General features: G+C 37.9%; 1 protein-coding gene across 5 annotated transcripts in view; it reads left to right on the top strand.

Annotated features, from left to right (window-relative positions):
* The window catches only part of MCTP1 (multiple C2 and transmembrane domain containing 1), a 531752-nt gene that overhangs the window by 247462 nt on the left and 264078 nt on the right, over positions 1 to 20212 (top strand). The window lies entirely within an intron of this gene.

Below are 20212 nucleotides of genomic sequence, written 5' to 3'. Positions count from 1 at the left end.
ATTTCACCAAAACTTTGGAGATCCCCACAGGTGATTTTATGAGGCTTCGTTGGACCTGGCAATAATCTCATAGTAGGTCTTTGTAGGCCACAATGAAAGAACAGAAAATGAAAATTGTCTTTAGTTTCTGGATTCCAAATCTCAAGGCAGTCTCCTGGGGAACTAGCTTGGGCTACATTAGGGATTCCTTGAACCCAGATTAAAGGCAGCACCAGGGATGGACCTTAACTAGACTTGGATCATCCTTTTCATATTTTGAAATACCAGCCATTCAAAATGTGGAGACCTGAGTGCCCTGAGGACTCACAATTCCAAAGGAAGCTGAATTTAAGTTTAACTCCTCCAATAAGGAAGGAGGCTCCTCCAGTAAGCCTCTAACAGGCGTCAGACAACCTGAAGAGGTTTCCTGGCATCATGCAGTGTTCTCTTCCCACCCTATTTGACGTACACACTTAGGATGTGGAAGGAACCAAATTAGGACAATAGCTTATAATATCTACATCCTGTCTCTATAAGAACAAAATAGAGAAAATAATTTGGTATAATAATGGGCTTTTTAAGACCAGAAACTATATAACTAATCGATTTGATTTTTGAATAAAAACTAGTAAATATCAGAACATTCTTAAGGAATGAAGGTGTATTGGAAATATAGAATTTTAATACATTTAATTTTCAAAATTAACCATCCAGTTAAGTAGCTGAGGACACATTTTTATTGAATTTAACTGCTTGTCTCAAAAGCAGTTACAATTAGATTAGAGAAAGAAAATAATGCTATTAACATAGTATTATTTTGTTGTATATATTTATGCAACTTGTTTTTAGTTTTCAGAGTATTCTTAATTACATTACATTGCATCATTTGATTTAAAATAGAATTGAATCAGTCATCAGGAGATCAAATTTTTAGTTCTAGTTATGCACTCCCAACAATATTAAATACATGTGTAAATAATTATTTAATACAACATTGTTTGTAACTATAAAATGCCCACAAATAGGAGAGGTGTTTAAATAAACATGGTACATCCACATGATCAAATACTATGCAGCTATAAAGTAAAGAATAAGGAAATTATCTAGGAATTGATATGAAAAGAGTTGCAGTATATATTATTAAGTGACAAAGCAAAATATGAAAGATTACTGATAGTATGGAATATAAGAAAGGAGGGAGTGTAACAAATTATGCATTATCTGGTCATTTGTTCAAAAAGAAATGTCAGAAGTAAAATCCAGAAGCTAATGAGATTGGTAACATACATAATATGGGTAAGGACAGGTGTTAAGAATGAGGGATGGGAATGGGATAAAAAGGGTGAGGAAGAAGTTAATGTTCTTTGAGTAAACCTTGTTATTATGGCAGTATTTCAGATCCAGTTAACTAGATAAATAAGTAAGTATCTATTAGGATGTGGGAGGAACCCAAAATTAATTGTAACTATAATCATACCTTATGGGGACGAGGAATAAAACAACTAATCTAAGTGATCATGTAAAACAGTGTTTGGATTATACACCATAAAATTCAAGACAAAAAACACTATCCATGATCTACCTTAGAGCATGACTGCCAATTCTGAAACTACTTAATGTGTGTAATAGGACTGAACAAGTAAGTAAATATATTATACATAATGAGAGCCAGGTTTTCCACTGTTGGAAAAAGAAGTTATAAAAATAGAACAAGAGAAAGATGGAATGAACCTTCTGGTGTTAGAAAGGCATCAGTATGAACTAATGGTTTTAATATGTATAACTAATAGTTTTTAATATGTAAATGGTTTCTAATAGAGATTAAAATGGATAGGGGTGTGTGTGTGTGTGTGTGTGTGTGTGTGTGTGTGTGTGTGTGTTTCTCCTACATCTGTTTGTTGACAGGGCCTAGAAGCAATTCCAAATGTGTAATGGCAGACAAGCAATCGACATACCATTGGGTCCAGATTTTGGTTTCTAAATACAGTTTCCCTAATAAAAGTAAGCAGGGCTCCTACAGAAATGGTTGATTGCAGATCCGGGGCAAGGAAAGTACAAGATGAGCATGGAATATTTTGCAGTCCCAGACAGTAAGGAAGTAATAAAAATTGATGGCATGATGTCAAAACAACATTGAAGCCAACTTAAAAGAGCAGCTCCTAGTAATCAAAACTTGGAAAATTTCAGCAACAAAATGAATGATGGTAATAATGAATTCTAACCCATCAAATAATATAATATCAATATCTATGAATTCATGCTGGTAAGTAAATAACTGAATACATAAGGAAGCAGGGGAGCAGGTACAGCTTTTCCTTATGGCATAATTCCAACAAACAACTGTAGAAGGGAAAATAGGAATAGAAAATTGCGTTTTAACAAACACCACAGTAACATGTTGCAGGCAAAAATCAATAGATGCCACAATTACATGTGTGAAATTATGATGAGAAATAGGATATTTGCATCATTTCAAGGTATTTCCCAACAATAGACATATGAGTTACAAAGGAAGAATAGTAACTTTCCAGTGGAGAAACTTGGAAGACACCACCTAACCCAAGTGGATTGAGACAGACACGGACCCCCTGGTATGATGCATTGACAAAGGCTCATCCTTTCTGTAACACTTTTGTTAACAATGCGTAACGTCAATGTGATTGTGAGAAAACATAAGGCAAACTCTGGCAATATATGATGCTAGTTACCTGAACAGAGTAGCAGCTACCCTTTGGACAGGGTGCACACAGTCTTGCCCCACCGTTCCGTGTCTCCACGGATCTCAGCATGGATGGCACTGTCCACACACTGTCTTTCTTATAGTTGCAAATTATTCTGTATGGTTGTCTCTGCCAAAAATAGGAAGTTTTTCAAGGTAGAACAAGAGGACCATGTTCTTAAGAAAAACAGGAAAGAAAAGACTTTGTGGAGGTGAAGAATATCCCAAAGTGTTTAAAATGCGAACTCCAATCCAGCTTCACTCTTTTACTTACTTGGCCTGGAATTTATGAGGTTTTTATTGACTACATGTGAGAAGAGATATTTAAACAAAGGAAACAACCTTAGTTAAGTATTGGATTGATTAAAATTTATCTTAGACACACCTGTGAATGACAGGTGTGTTAAGCATGTGATTGGATAGGTCATATTGGGTCACTTTAAACTTGTGAATTTTATACAGATAATTTATACATACAGGATAGTTAGATGGAGATAGATAGTTTGAAGTGAGAAAACAAGCGAAGAAACACTGTAGGCATGTGGGAACATAGTCTTGAGGGCCTCATCTGGAATTATGAATGTGGAAATGGAGAAGGAAAGGAAAATGTGAGAGGCCCTCCAGAGGAAGTCTGCTAGCACCTGAGGTCAAATGGCTGAGGGAGTTCAGAAAAACCTTTGAGATTTAAGGATGATCGTACCTGGGAGCCATGTGGATTTTGGAAAAAGGTGAATGTCAGCAAAAATATTTGCATAACTATTAGAACTAACAGAAATTGTACTCTTATCATTTATTACATTGATGCCCTTACCAACTGCCCATCAAAACCAAAATACCTGTGCCCCCTCTGTTTCATATCACCCATGCACAGAATAGTAGAATGGGAAAACTCACTTCACTGTCACCAACGCCACTAGAATATTGTTTGAACTTTTCATCTCCAGAATCTTCCTTCATAACATAATTGGCACTGAGTTAGGCTCAGCAGTCAGAACTGGCCATCATTCTTCTTACAATGCTACTGCCTCTTGCTAGGTTTTATCGTCTCTGCTTTAAGCAGTCTAATGAACTAGAAACACATGATCCTGAAGAGTCAGACAGACATAATTTCAAAACCAAGCTCAACATTTTATTAGCTCTGTGATTTTGAGTGATATGTGTTATCTCTCTGCTGAAGTTGTATGGGTCCAGAGTTAGCAAACAAAAATACAGGATGCCTCATTAAGTTTGAATTTCAGATAAGCAACACATTATCTTTTAGTAGAAATGCATCACATCTAATCCACAATATAATGAATATAGATAATAATATCATACCATACGTAATGTAGTAAGTATTGCTATAATGGCAACATATGACAATTTATAAATGTATCAGAGTAACAGGCTGAACACCTCAAACTTACACAATATTACATGTCAATTTATTCGATAAAAAATTAATAAAAATTTCTTAACTTCATCTCACACTACTTGGGACATACTTTACTAAAATGTTGCATATTGTTTATCTGAAATTTCAGTTTTAACTGAATTCCTTATTTTAGCTGGCAGCCTTGTGACAATCATCATGTCTAGTTATTATTAGAACAATGCTATTTATATTTTGATTGGACTGGGTTTTTCGGGACCAAATTATAATCTAGCACATTTGAATGTAATGTCTTGACAGGATTATTTGTATTGTTAGAAAAGGGAGAGAGAGTAATCTGTGTACTTAAATCTGGTGCTAGCAATTCTCTCCAATGTTATTTCTTGTGATTTGTACAATGGAAGAGGTATTAATTTTCTAGGGCTGATTTTACAAATTAGCACAAACTTGGTGGCTTAAAACAACAGAGATTTATTACCTCTCAGCTCTGGAGTCTAGGAGTCAAATAGTCAAGGGCAATACTCCCTCCAGAGGCTCTCGGGAAAAATTCTTCCCTGCTTCGTCTAGTTCCTGTTGACTCCAGGGATCCCTTGCGCTGTGGTAGCATCACTCTGATCTCAGCTTCCATCCTTACATGGTACCCCCCTCTGTGTCTCTAAGTCTCAAATCCCTCCCTGCTTTCTCTCTCATAAGGACTGTCATTGGATTTAGGGCCTAACCTAAATCCAGGATGATCTCATCTGAAGATTAGTACCTTCAGTACATCTACAAAGCCCCTATTTCCAAATAAGGTCACCTTTACAAGTATCGGGGTTAGGACTGAGACATATCTCTGGGAGAACCCAAGTCAACCCACAATAGAGGACAACTGATTCTCTTCAAATACTACGAACAAATTTAAATACTCAAAAAAGCGGGGCAGTGCACCTGGGTAGCTCAGACTTCGGCTCAGGTCATGATCTCACGGTTCTTGGGCCCGAGCCCCACTTTGGGCTCCGTGCTGCCAGCTTGGAGACTGCCTAAGATTCTCTCTTCCTCTCTGCACCTCACCACTCATGCGTTCTCTCTCTCTCAAAAATAAATAAATAAACTTAAAAAATAAATAAAAATTTAAGAATTAAAAAAAGGTTTTAAAAAGTGATCCATGTTTTACTGTCAGCCAAAGGTCTTAGAACTAAAGTAAACTATGGCATCTAACAAATTCAATGAGGCATTAGATCATCTGCAAAAAAAAAAAAAAAAAAAAAAAAAAAAAAAAGTGATCCATGGAAACTTGTTTATTGTGGTTGTATTTATAACAATGTTAGAAATCCCTGCACTGAGTAGAGTTCGAGAAATCCAGTCTCTCCACTCTGTGAGTCTGATGTGTCACTGTCAAAGGAAAGTTTCCAAGTCTTGTGAGAACAGTGTTTTCAGGTTGGATTAAAGATTACAGAAACCTGGGGGATGGGAAAGGCTTTAGAAGGTTTCCCCCTGCAAGCTTCATTTTTCTCACAGCTTAGTGAAAGCTCATTCACTGAGAACTGATACCAGTTATAAGATAGCCAGATCTGAGAAAATGAATTGGAAAGCATTTTTTCCCAAAATAATTCAATTTGACAAAAATGAAACATTTTTCATTTTTATAGTATATAAGTATAAATAAGCTTTTTTCAAGTTGGAGGGCCTGTCAGCAATTTTGCCATTAAATGTCATTTCTGACAACTTTTAAAGACAGTGATTGTCTGAGTGCGTAAGTCATGGTCACATTTCTGTTGTGAATTATGCATCAGGCATGACGGTTGGTGTTCATATATATTTCCCTCATCTTCACAGGATTGGCTATAAGGGTCGCTGCCATCTCAACACCTTCATTTCCCTTTTGGTGTTCAGGTTCCTCTCTGGTTCTGACGCTGAGGAATTTCCTCTCTGGTAGATGGCCATATATCCTGGTTTGCCTGAGGGAAGCTCTTTTTTTTTTTTTTTTTTTTTAACTGGCATAATTGTTAATAGTGCTTCGTTTCACTCTCAAAAGCATCCCAATGTCAGAGACATACTGTATATAGTGATGGTTGCTAGAAAAAGTTCTAGTCCTGTTAAAGTTGGTCAGAAAATTAAGCTGTGTGAATGTCCCTTTTTTCCCACAAGGAGAATGCAGCTTGTATCATCAGAGGAAGGTTTATCTCTGAGCAGGTTGGAGATACCTTTTTCTTGGCAACTCCTTCTTTATATTTACAAGGTTGATGAGCTATTTTGATCAAGAAAACGTCTGTCAGGTTGCATTGTTTGTGCTAAGATTGTGAATTGAATGTGTTGTCAGTCAATTGTTTTTTCACATTTCTTACAAGTGGTGGAATCTGGTAGAGCCTGTTTTACCCAATACAAACACAATCATATACATACATGTTAAATGTCATTCCTTTTACTAGTTTCCTACCATTGAGAAATTTTTTTAAAAATCACAGGGACTTAGAGTTTTAATAATAGCTATTTCACATAGTCTATCCTCTTTCTTTTATTATTATTTTTTTTTTTTGAGAGAGGGAGAGATACAGAGCATGAGTGGAGGAAGGACAGAGAGAGACACAGAATCCGAAGCAGACTCCAGGCTCTGAGCTGTCAGCACAGAGCCCAACATAGGGTTCGAACCCACGAACCATGAGATCATGACCTGAGCTGAAGTCAGATGCTCAACTGACTGAGCCCCCCATAAGCCCCCCATACAATGTATGATCTTAAATTAAGCCTAATATATATATATATATATATATATATATATATACACACAGACATACACATATGTACATATATATGTATAAGCTTCTGCAGAATACATTCTGTTCTGTTTTTCCTATCTTATTCTCATAGGTGCAAAAAACATCACTCACTGACACACAAAGATTCCCCTGCTACATGTTAATATAACTAAAGCCATACAATTACTAAGCACTGGTAATGAAATTCTACCTGATATTTTGTAAATGACTCCAGGACTGCACCATTGTTCTGGAAAGCTTTTTTGTACTGGTCTTAACACTTCACTTATTCTGAGCCAGAGCAAAGGGTTCAGTGACCCTTCTCCAGCTGTCTGCAGCACTACATACACCAGGGTGTTCCTTTCTTCAGAATTCCCAAGAAGTGACATTCTTGACTAAATGAAAATCTGAAACTCTTTAAGCCACACAGCAACTACTACACCAGCCTCCTGAAGGGACTCTGAAGATGATGGTCCATAGATGAAATGTGGTCACATCACACCTAACACACCTAAAAAATAATACTAACTTTCAAATGTGCTGTTTCTTATATTGTTATGGTTTCAGATTTACTTTCTTTAATTGTATTTATATATATTTATTTAAAGTTTATTTATTTATTTTGAAAGAGAAAGAGTGCACAAGGGGGAAGGTCAGAGAGAGAGGGAGAGAGAGAATCCCAAGCAGGCTCTGTGCTTTCAGTGCAGAGCCTGTCACGGGGCTCAGATTCACAAACTATTGAATTCTTGACCTGAGCCGAAACCAAGAGTCAGACGCTTAACCGACTGAGCCACCCATGTGTCCCAGCTTAATTATATGGCAAAACCTTAGTTTGTGAGCATAATTTGTTCTGGAAGCATGCTTGTAATCCAAAGCACTTGTATATCAAAGCGAATTTCCCCATAAGAAATAATGGAAACTCAGATGATTTGTTCCACAACCCAAAAATAATCATATAAAAATGATTACAATACTGTAATATAATACAAGATATTAAAGAAAATGCAAAATATAAAGAAAGATAAACAAATGAACTGGCACTAGCCTTTGAAAATCTTCGTGGCTGGTGTGAGGGAGACAAGAGAGAGGAGGGTTATTGTGTAGGACGACTTTCACTGTCACTAATGGAATCACTGCTATCTATTGGCTCAGGGAAATCTTTTTCTTTTCACGCACCTTTAACAAGGAACCTATCCCATGACCTAGAATGAAGCAAAGCATCCCTAAACTTACTCTTGTATGGCAAAGCAAAGGACTGCCCATAGGTGATTTGAAGTAACAAAAAATACGCTAGTGCCAGTTGTGGGCACCTTCCAGTGTTCTGAAAAATGACTGATTTCTGTCATACACCATGACCTGAGGCCAAGCATCTGAGCATGAGAGATGATCACCCACAATTCCGCAGTGAGAGAGAGAGAGAGAGAGAGAAGAACCATTGGCTCAGTTGTGATCATGTGACATTTGACTTCACCTACTTCCCATTTATCAAGTTCAAATTTATTAGAAATGTTTGCTCATCTTGCAGAACACTCACAGAACAAGTTACTCACAATCCAGGGTTTTGCTGTAGTTAGATAAGAAGGACCAACTTTTATTGAATCTTTACAAAAACTGCAGTGCCATGAAAAGTAAAAGGACCCAGGAAAGGCACTGTGTATAATATCTGACATTGTTCTCAGTGGTTTATCAACAAGGCCAATTAATATGCATCGTATTTCCTTCAGGATCTGCATAGACTTTGCCAATGGTGGATTTTTTGGAAATGTGATTTGATTTGTTATAGATGATTTGATTTAGAATAAGTATAATTTAATTCAGCATCTGTTAACAAAGGATGATTTTAAGCTTAACTCATTTTAAAAGTACATGTCTGAGCTCCATTTATTAGACATTGTCCTTAATTCTCTGGAGGTTAATTAGCTTATATTTATAGTTTACCATATTTAAACTTCTTAAAGAATATGTTCCTTCTTGGTATAAACATAAAAGAAATTTTATGTGTCCCTGAATTTTGATGTATCTTGCCCATGGGAAGAAATATTCTCAGGAATTTAGTAGAATTCACATTCCCTGAAATTGGATCATACGAAGTATACAAAATTATCCTTTTGGAAAATTTTGAAATGTCAATTGGCACAGTACCCCAATTAAGAATGAGCTTATATTTTTGGTACAACTGTTTGGTATAGCCAAACCCTACAAGGTTATAGCCCTGTTGATTAATACTATTTTAAGAGAGGGCATTCGTTCTAATTAGCACTAATTTAATCTTCTAAACTTTGGGTTGAGAGGAGCAGACTAAAGGGGCTTTATCATGTGCTTATTATAAAATAAACGATTAAAACGAATACCAATATTTAAAGCAGTGACAGAAATATTCTTCAGTGACAGCAGATGGCCACATGGAACTCCTCAAATACAAAACCAAGACCACAGAATTTCTCATATCTGAATCATTCTTTGGAAACCTGTGAAACCATTCTGGCCTTCCCTTCGTGGAACCCCTGAGATGTCCTAGGTCCCAAACTATCCCTCCAGTCTCACTCATGCCTTCAAGCCTATTTCACTTCTCCTAGAGCTAATGCTAGATGGCAAGATGCCATAGAACCACAGAACCAGAGTCCTTTCAAATGGCCCTTGGACTTTGATAGGAGAGAGCTCTGAACATGGGCTGGAATCACCACGTCTCTGAAAATTCTAATAGTTTATCAGTCATAGCTGCCCTTAAAGAGCAAGGTCAAGGAAACACGAAGAATCCTGAGCATTCTTGTGTTGTTACTTGATCTACACCTGATGTCTGCTGACTTTGATGTTCCTATGAGACCGACTATCTCTGTGGTGTAGAGGCTGCTTTTAGGCAACCAACTTGAGCATTGGAAACCTGAGTAAGGTAGAAGGACCCACAGTGACCACCAGGCTGACTACAAACCCACCCGTTAGGCAACCCACTTCAAAATATCCATAAACTCCACCTGACCAATGGGTTACTTAAAGCTGGACACAGGTACCAAAAAAGGAAAATTCTATATGTTCCCATATCTCCTCGCCTTCCCCCTTAACTATGGCCTCCCACCTCTGCCTCCCCACAGTCTCTCCTTTGCTGTCCTGACCACTGCTCCCTTGCAGTGTATTCAATAAACTTCTATCTCCTTTGTTCTTCCTTGGGTGAATTCTTTTACCACATACTTGCTGGCCTCCACCCGATCAGGTTGCCTCACATGTGGGTCCTCCAAAAATTGTGAAAAGAAAATATTTCAATCAATTTAGTTATGAATATGTATCAGAAATGTATCACAGGGGCACCGGGGTGGCTCAGTCTATTAAGCATCCAGCTCTTGACTTTGGCTTAGTTCATGATCTCACGCTTTGTGGTTTGAGCCCCACATCAGGCTCTGTGCTGGCATTGTGGGGCCTGCTTAGGATTCTCTCTCTCTCTCTCTCTCTCTCTCTCTCTCTCTCTCTCTCTACCTCCCTCTCTCTCTCTCTCCCTGTGCCCCTCCTCCACTACTGTGCATGTGTGTGCTCTCTCTCTCTCTCAAAATAAATGAACTTAAAAAAAATGTATCACATTTCTTTTGCAAGTAAAAAGGCTCCTTCTAGACTATATCAAAGATTCACTCCTAAGAAAATTTTACTGGCAAGTTTTTAGTTTTCTATCTTTATATTATTCTAAAAGCAAACACCAGATTTCTAGATCAAAGATCAGACATTATTACTTATCGTATTGGTTTCCCAAGCTTCACTCTCTCCCTTCAGGGAGATGGCAGTGAGAACATTTGTCAGCTGCGTATACAGGGGGTCTGTACTGTGGAGAAGAACCCAAAATTATGCAACTGGGGAGCTTTATAAAAACAACTGCGCAGCAGCCCCTCCTCCCATCTTAGGAGAGAAAAAGACCTTATCTTTCTGAAGTGAACAGATTCTCTCTTGAGATAAGAGAAGAACTCTTAGATCTTCACAACCATTTGAAATGTAAACTCATGGCTCTAAGCCTTTCAAGCTTCCAATGTGAAAAGAAAATGGTTCTGGGGAAAAGGAGACATTCTCTATCTTTATAGCTTGTACTGAATTTCTTCATTTATTATGTCCCTGTTGTTTACCTTTCTGTTAAGTGTGGATTTTGCCTATTGTCAATAGGTGTAGATGCTGTGTTATTATGGTCTAAAGTGAAATTATCTTTGTAGTTGAAGCATGACCACTTTAGCACTCACAGATATCTTTAGTATGTAGACTGACAAGTGGTTTTAAATTTTAAAGGGTTACAATTTTGTAACAAGTGTACTGAGAGACCTTGGCTACAAAATTTATATTTAAGCTTTTCTAGATTTTCTAGTGTTTGGGGAAACATACTAACCTATTGAAAAACGTTCTCAGAGAATAATTTCTAGTTAAATTTAGAAAAGAATTGAACAAAGCTCTCTTCTTTATTAAAGAAAATTTGAGTATAAATTATAAGAATAAAATAAATTACTTTTCCAAAAAGTGTATTCAAGTTTAAAAGTTCTCAAGCTTCAGTCAATTATCTTAAATAATATCTCATTAGCAGTGTATCATAGAAGAAAAACACCATGTTTTTTAAGTGTGGATAGGCACAAGCAGAGCATGACACAGATTTGAGCTTCTTTGGGAGATAATCCCAGAAGGCAGTGGTAGGGGCAAGAATAACATAGGGAAAGGAAGGGAGTCAGCACAGGGTGAGTGAAAAATCAGGTTAGTTCTGGGACCTCTAAAACATGGTGTGGAATGCCCCTAGCAAGCCCTAATGCGTAACCAAGAAGACCGACTATTTGTTTACCAATTCCCATATGCCATTTGCTAAGGCTTGCTCTGAAGCGTGTATCACCGAGGCCTGGGCCATGCTTGTGCCAAGCACACTTCTGTGCAGAAAGTCACAGGTGCTTGAGGAAGGTATGGAGGTAGAAAGTCTTTGATGTGTAGGAAAACTGAGAGTGTAGTGGTTGGACAGTGGCAATCTGCTACAGCATACGATGGGCATCAGAGAGTCCAAGAGTGAGTCACGGAGTAACTAAGCATCGTATGCAAATGGAATAATAAAGGCATCTGCCTCCTGGGCGTGTTCTACAGGTTAAATGGGATTCTACACATAATGTTTTAGAGTAAGACACAAAGTAAGCCCTCTGATCATCTACAAGGCATAACCCAGAGATATTGTGGTTTTAGTTTCACTGCAGTAAAGTGAATATCACAATAAATAGAGTCAAAGGGAGTTTTTGCATTTAAAAGTTATGTTTACATTACACTTCAGTCCATTAAGTGTGCAATAGCATTATGTCTGAACAAACAATGTATACACCTTAATTTAAAAATATTTTATTATTTAAAAAAAGGCTAGCCATCGTCTGAGCTTTCAGCTAGTTGCCATCTTTTTGCTGGTGAGGGTCTTGCCTCCATCCACGTTGATGTTTGCTAACTGACCAGGGTGGTAGTTGCTGAGGATAGGGGTGGTTGTGGTAATTTCTTAAAATAAGACAGCAGCAATGTTTGCCACATTGATTGACTCTTCCTTTCACTATTTCTCTGTTGCATGTGATGCTGTTTGATAGCATTTTATTCATGGTAGAACTTCTTTCAAAATTGGAATCAATCCTCTCAAACTATGCAGCTGTTGCATCAACTAAGTTTGTCATATTCTAAATCCTTTGTTGTCATATCTGCAGTCTTCACAGCATCTTCACCAGGAATAGATTCCATCTCAAGAAACCATTTTCTTTGCTCATGCTTAAGAAGAAGCAACTCCTCATCTGTTAAAGTTTTGTCATGAGCAACAATTCAGTTCCATCTTCAGGCTCCACTTCTAATTCTCATTCTCTGGCTTTTCCCACCACATCTGTAGTTACTTTCTGCTCTGAAGTCTTGAATCCTGTAAAGTCATCCATAAGGATTGAAATCAACTTCTTCCAAATTCCTATTCATGTTGAATTTTAACCCCTTCCTGTGAATCACAGATGTTTTTAATGGCATCTGGCATAATGAATAGTTTCCATAGGTTTTCAGTTTACTTTGCCCAGATCCATGAGAGGAATCACTATCTATGGCAACTATAGCCTTATGAAATGTATTTCTTAAATAATAAGACTTGAAAGTTGAAATTACCCCTTGGTCCACAGGTTGATGAATGGACATTGTGTTAGCAAGCATGAAAACAATATTAATCTCATTATGCATCTCCATCAGAGCTCTTGGGTGACCAGGTGTATTGTCAATGAGCATAATATTTTGAAAGGAATATTTTTTTCTGAGTAGAAGGTCTGAATAATGGGCCTACAATATTCAGTAAACCATGTTATATAAATAGATGTGCTGTCATCAGGTTTTGTTGTTCCACTTACAGAGCACCTGCAGAATAGATGTAGCATAATTCTTAAGAGTCCTACGATTTTCAGAATGGTAAATGACCATTGACTTCCGCTTAAAGTCACCAGCTTTATTGACCCCTATAAGAGAGTCAGCCTGTCCTTTGAAACTTTTTTTGAAAGTTTATTTATTTAAGCAATCTCTACACCCAACATGGGGCTCCAACTCATGACCCCAAGATCAAAAGTCACATGCCCCATCCTTTGAAACTTTGAAGCAAGACATTGACTTCTTTTCTCTAGCTATAAAAGTCCTAGATGGCATCTTCTTCCAATGTAAGCCTGTTTTGTCTACATGGAAAATTGTTTAGCCACACTAAACAATAACCATCTTTTTGAGTTACGTTATCTAAATCTTCTGGACAACTTGCTGCAGCTTCTACATCAGCACTTACTGCTTCACCTTACTGCTGAACCTTGAAATTTTTAGGCTGTAGAGTTCAGTTCATTGCAGTTGTAAGAATGAAGCCCATGTTAGAGATTATTTCTTTCACTTAAATTTCATGAACCAAACTCTGCTGTCATCAAACTTGTCTTCTGTAGCTTCCACATCTCTCAACCTTGATAGAATTGAAGAGAGTTATGGCCTTACTCTGTATTTGGCTTTGGCTAAAGGGAATGTTGTAGCTGGTTTGATCTTCTATCCAGAATACTAAAATTTTCTCCATATCAGCAATATCATATCATTCATGTGTTCACTGGAGTAACTTTTACCTTCCAAGAACTTTTCCTTTGCATTTGCAACTTGGCTGTTTGGCACAAGAGGCTTAGCTTTTGGCCTGCGTCACCTTTCAACTTCCCTTCCTCACTAAGCTTAATCATCTCTAGCTTTGGATTTAAATTAAGAGACACACAACTCTTCCTTTCACTTGAACACGTATAGGCCATTGTAGGGTTATTGGCCTAATTTCAATATTGTTGTGTCTCAGGGATTAGGGAGGCTTGAAGAGAGGGAGAGAGATGGGGGAATGGCCAGGCAGTAGAACAGTCAGAACCCACACAACATTTATCATTTAAGTTTGCTATCTTACATAGGCACAGTTCATGGCACCCCCAAAACAGTTACAATAATAACATCAAAGATCACTGATCACAGATCACCATAACTATAAATACAGTAATAATGAAAATTTTTGAAATGCTGTGAAAGGTACCAAATGTGACACAGAGACACAAAGTGAGCCTATGCTGTTGGAAAAAATGGTGCCAATGGACTTGCTTAGTGCAGGGTTGCCAGAAACCTTCAATTTATAAAATGTGCAGTATCTGCAAAGTGCAATGAAACAAGTTATGTCTATATTTCCACCATCATCAACATTATTATTATTAGCATGGTATTAACTGAAGTGTTACTGGTTAAATTAGTGAATATTTCTTTTTTCTTTTTAAGTTTACTTACTTATCTTGTGAAAGAGAAAGAACACAGGAGGGACAGAGAGGGAGAGACAATCCCAAGCAGGCTCCATGCTGTCAGTGTGGAGCCAGATACAGGACTTGATCTCATGACCCTGGGATCATGATCTGAGCCAAAATCAAGAGTAGGTCCTTTAGCCAACTTATCCACCCAGGTGCCCCATAAGTTGGTGGATATTTCTGAATGAGAGCTGCAAGGACTTTTTTCCCATTATTTTTAGTTAGTATTATATATTCTAATTGGTTCTGGCACTCAGCTTTGGAGTTTTTGCCTTTAGAGTTTTGCCAACTTATGTTGTTGACAGTCTACTCATGTCTTTTTACTATGTATTCCAGCGCCAGCGGCCATTCTGCCTCACACGGAGAGAAAAATCAGGGTTCTTGCTAAGAACTGAAAAAGGCAATTGCTTTTGTGATGTTGAGGATATTTCTCATACCTTTTTTTTCTAACTTTTAAAAACACAAACCTTGTATTTTGTCCTTAAATATCATACTCCTATTTCCTTAATAATTTTGGAATTGAACTCTGGGATCATTAAAACAATCCTGGAAAGGAATGATTATCTGTTTTCAAAATGGCAAAAAAATAAAGCTAGAGAAAGCAATCTGTACTTCAGAGTATTTAAAATGGTTTACTGATTTCAGTTTCACCATTGTGACTCAATGACATTGACTCATATGTGGCTCCCAAGAAACTTAACAGAAGACCAGCGGGGAGGGGAAGGGGGGCAAAAGTTACAGAGAGAGGGAAGGAGGCAAACCCTAAGAGACTCTTAAATACTAAGAACAAACTGAGGGTTGATGGGGGGTGGGGGGGAGGGGAAAGCGGGTGATGGGCATTGAGGAGGGCGCCTGTTGGGATGAGCAATGGGTGTTGTATGGAAACCAACTTGACAATAAATTTTATATATATATAAATATATATATAATATATATATATATATATTAAAGAGAAACAGAGATGTTCTTTATGAATAATATATGTCATAGAGGAAGTCAGTAGGTTTTTCTTTTTACTCCATCACATGTGGAGTAGAGTGGAAGCTCAACACCTGTCAAATGGTAACTTTTACTTTTGAAATACACCAATGTGGAGTATCAGCAATGCAAAAAACTGAACAAGATAACATTTCATTTTTTCACGAGAGAATAAGGAATTGTTCTTAAAATTTTATTAGCAAAAATAAGAAGATTTCAGATTTGCCATTGCTTAATAGTATGTGTACTATCACTTCAGAAATTTCAAACTTATGATACATTTCTATTTCTTCCTATGCTCTGATGTACAATTAGGTATATGCTTTGGGATGGATGGTAGGATCTGGTGTATAGCCTTGTGAAGACAAAGTATTGCACACACTGCTTTTAAGAAGTCCCGCATAGGGGCGCCTGGGTGGCGCAGTCGGTTAAGCGTCCGACTTCAGCCAGGTCACGATCTCACAGTCCGTGAGTTCGAGCCCCACGTCAGGCTCTGGGCTGATGGCTCAGAGCCTGGTGCCTGTTTCCGATTCTGTGTCTCCCTCTCTCTCTGCCCCTCCCCCGTTCATGCTCTGTCTCTCTCTGTCCCAAAAAAATAAATAAACGTTGAAAAAAAAAAAAAGTCCCGCATAATTGGTAGGAAGAGTAATACAAGTCCCTGGGGAAAGTGACCTGTGCCATGCCAGAGAGGGCCTCACAGTTGGTAATTCTGTAATTTATTTGTGCCTTGAGCCTCTAACTGTGATGAGGTCTGGAAAATAGGATGTAAGAAACTGGTTCAATAAAACTGGATTTAATACGTGTTGGTGTAAACAGAATTTTGAGTTGACCCGTAACAATATGTGTCCTTTGTATTAATTCTCTCCCCTTTAGTATGGGTGGAATCTTTGAGTATGATGGGATATCACTCCTGTGATTATGATATGTTATATGGCAGAAATTAAAGGGATTTTTGCAAATTTAGTAGATGTTTCTAATAAACTGATTTTAAGTTAATTAAAGGAATGTGATCTTTGATGAACCTGACCTAACCAGGTGAGACCTTTGAAAGTAACTGGAACCTTCCTTGAGGTAATGAGACTAACCTGACCTACAGAATCATTGAAATAACAAATGTGTGTTGTTTAAATAACTTTGTTTATGGTAATTTATTACACAGCAATGGAAAACTAATACAGAATCTAAGTTAAAGAGAGACAAAAGGAATCTTCTTTGTCTTTCCACCCAGAGTGTCCAGTGTGTTTCAGCTCTTCTGGATAATGCTACTAAAAAACGTTCTTTGAGCCATTGGATTTAATCAGATCTTAAATAGTTTCCCTTAATGAGGTTAGAAGGTAGAGAAACAAATAAATGAACATATAAAGATGCCAAGTTGTTTTCAAAAACCCACTTCTAGTGTCACCTGGGTGGCTTAGTCAGTTAAGCTTCTGACTTGATTTCTGCTCAGGTCCTGATTGCATGGTTCATGAGTCTGAGCCTTGCATCAGGTAGGCTCTGTGCTGACAGCAAGAGACCTGCTTGGGATCTGTTCTCTTTGCCCTTCCCCTGCTCGTGCTTTCTCTCTCTCTCTCAAAATAAATAAATAAACAACAACAACAACAAAAACACCGACTTTCAGGGGCGCCTGGGTGGCGCAGTCAGTTAAGCGTCCGACTTCGGCCAGGTCACGATCTCGCGGTCCGTGAGTTCGAGCCCCGTGTCAGGCTCTGGGCTGACGGCTCGGAGCCTGGAGCCTGTTTCCGATTCTGTGTCTCCCTCTCTCTCTGCCCCTCCCCCGTTCATGCTCTGTCTCTCTGTGTCCCAAAAATAAAAATAAACGTTGAAAAAAAGAAAAAAAAATTAAAAAAAAAAAAAAACACCGACTTTCAGGGGAGCTTAGGTGGCTCAGTCTTTTGAGCATCTGACTCTTGATTTCGGCTCAGGTCATGATCCCAGGGTTGTGAGATTGAGCCACAAGATGGGCTCCATGCTGAGAGTGGAGCCTGCTTAAGATTCTCTCTCCTTCTTCCCCTCTCCCCTGCTGGCACTCTCTCTCTCTCTAAAATAAAAAAATAAAATACAATAAATCTACCTCCAAAAATCATTTTTACAACATCTAATGCACAAAATTGCTAAAGGGCAAAAGAGCACTTTCATTTTACTAAAACATTAGCATTTGGAAAATATATTCATTAATTCTTGAGATAGCAATCATTTGAATACAATAGAAATCAATTGTCACATTTCTAAATGGAAATGGAGAGGTTAGGAAGGATTGAAATAACTCAGAAAAGGTACATTGCTATTCTGTGAAGACTTGTAAATCAGCTTAGAAAAAGCAAAAGGCCTCAATATCTGTTAACAGAAAGGTATTGTTGAAAGCTCTAGCTTAAGAATAAATATTAATATAAATCTTCAGTGCTCTTAGTATCCATGAAAAGTAGATTTGCTTCAGCTTGGAAGAAACTACTTTAATAAATTTACAGTGAAACAACTTGGAAGAAAATAAGTAAATTGAAATACAAAAAGGGGCACCTGGGTGGCTCAGTCGGTGGGCGTCCGACTTCGGCTCAGGTCATGATCTCGCGGTCCATGAGTTCGAGCCCCGCGTCGGGCTCTGTGCTGACAGCTCACAGCCTGGAGCCTGTTTCAGATTCTGTGTCTCCCTCTCTCTCTGACCTTCCCCCATTCATGCTGTCTCTCTCTGTCTCAAAAATGAATAAACGTGAAAAAAAAAGAAAAAAAAAGAAAAAAAAAAGAAATATAAAAATAAAGACCCAGCACTAGCCTAGGAGGACAATATTGCTAAAATTTGAATGTCATTCTTTGGCTTCTGCAGAGCCTAGTCACAGTATACAGTGTCTATAGCAAACAGAATCAGTGTCCCTGACAGTAGTGAAGAGAAAATCACATTATTTGGACTTCATAATTTTTATATACTTTCGTAATAAGAATGTAATTAAATGGGAAAGGCTTAAGCAGTTAGGTAAGCCCATTAAACTCCCTGTGTAAAACCATACTCAGCATTGAGAAGCTCTCCAAGGGAATCTTACATTCAACAGTGAAAGCTTTTGGGCTTTTGTGAAATCATGCTTTTTACTTACCAAAAATACCCAACTACCTCCTAAACACAAATAAGAGAGTGTAGCTATTGTTTTCTATGCGTACACGTTAAGTTACTTTGTTCAGGTTGTGCAGATAGTTCTGGCAACTATCCCAAGGAAGTCCCAAGGCATACCCTAAATTACTCCCTCATTAAAAGACTTCTGTTGTGCTATTTTGGCTCCGAAATACTAGTCCTTGTTCCCACCTAAGACAGATTCTATTTTCCATTTGCACTCCCGTCTGAAACTCTAAGTAATGCCTTTGGCAGAGTTGATCTTCAACATAAGTCAGAACTCCTCAGAACACCGGGGATGTGAGAAGGGACACAGAAAAGCACAAAGTGCGCGAGTGTTAAAAATTAATATCCATGAGCATTTTACTGAGCAGTTCCTCTGCACAACCCGCAGAACATGGTCCGTGCTAGGAATCCTCTGAGTCCTGCAACGTAACAGCCCGACAAAGTCCCATGTTGGTATTGATATAGATGACAGTGGTGCTCATGAAAATTACAACCATCGGTTATTATAGAATATATAATACAAAATAATAAAAGAACACAGTATAAAATTATTTTGAGCATTTGGTGAGTTGAGACATGTAAAATGACAAGGACAGTGCCTGGCAAATGTAAGCATGCAATATGTGTTAACTTTTTTAATAAAAACAACAACCAGGACAGTGCTAGGCTGCTTTGAAGTTTGAACTACTGGTCCTTAGTGAAGAAAAAACAAAGACCCATATTATATTCTTAGTAAAACAGATCATGATCAAAGGACTGAAATTTAGCTGAGGTCCCCTGTAAGGCAAACCCAACTGGGTACTTTGATACAAAACATGGAAAATAGAGAAATAGGTGGGTAAGACTTGCAAAAATTAATAAAAGCAGACTCTCTTTCCAGCTATGCAAGGGAAAAAAAAAAACCCACATAGCAATGATAGTCACATCCTGCATTTCTCTAGCATTTTAATTTTTCATACTTTTAAAATTTCATTCTGGCTACAGAGCCAGATAAAGTCAGACTTGCTCCACACATGTTTTGAGAGTTAAGTAAACAGAATTTATGAAGTAATTGTCACAATTACAAATTGATGGCAAAGAGTTTGAAATTCATTTTTTTTTGACATTTATTCATTTTTTGAGAGACAAAAAAAGACAGAATAAGGAGGGGCAGAGAGAGAGGGAGAGACAGAATCTGAAGCAGGCTCCACGCTCTAAGCTCTAAGCTTTCAGCACAGAGCCCGACACGGGGCTCGAACCCATGAACCGTAGGATCATGACCTGAGCCGAAGTCAGATACTTAACTGACTGAGCCATCCAGGCGCCCCTGAAATTCATTTTTTAAATAAAGCGCTTTTCAGAACTGAGAGAATTTGAGCAAGGCCTTTGATCTCTATACTGCTTTTCTAAATAGACATTGTAGGTGTAAAAATTTTTTTAATTTTGTTTATTTATTTATTGAAAGAGAGAGAGAGAGTGCAAGCAGGGTAGAGGCAGAGAGAGAGAGGGAGAAAGAGAGAGAATCCCAGAGAGAGGGAGAAAGAGAATCCCAAGCAATCT

The sequence above is a fragment of the Prionailurus bengalensis genome, chromosome A1 (assembly GCF_016509475.1).
Source record: "Prionailurus bengalensis isolate Pbe53 chromosome A1, Fcat_Pben_1.1_paternal_pri, whole genome shotgun sequence".
Lineage (NCBI taxonomy): Eukaryota > Metazoa > Chordata > Mammalia > Carnivora > Felidae > Prionailurus > Prionailurus bengalensis.
Note: the sequence above shows the minus strand (reverse complement) of the source record. Positions and strands in the feature narration are given on the sequence as shown.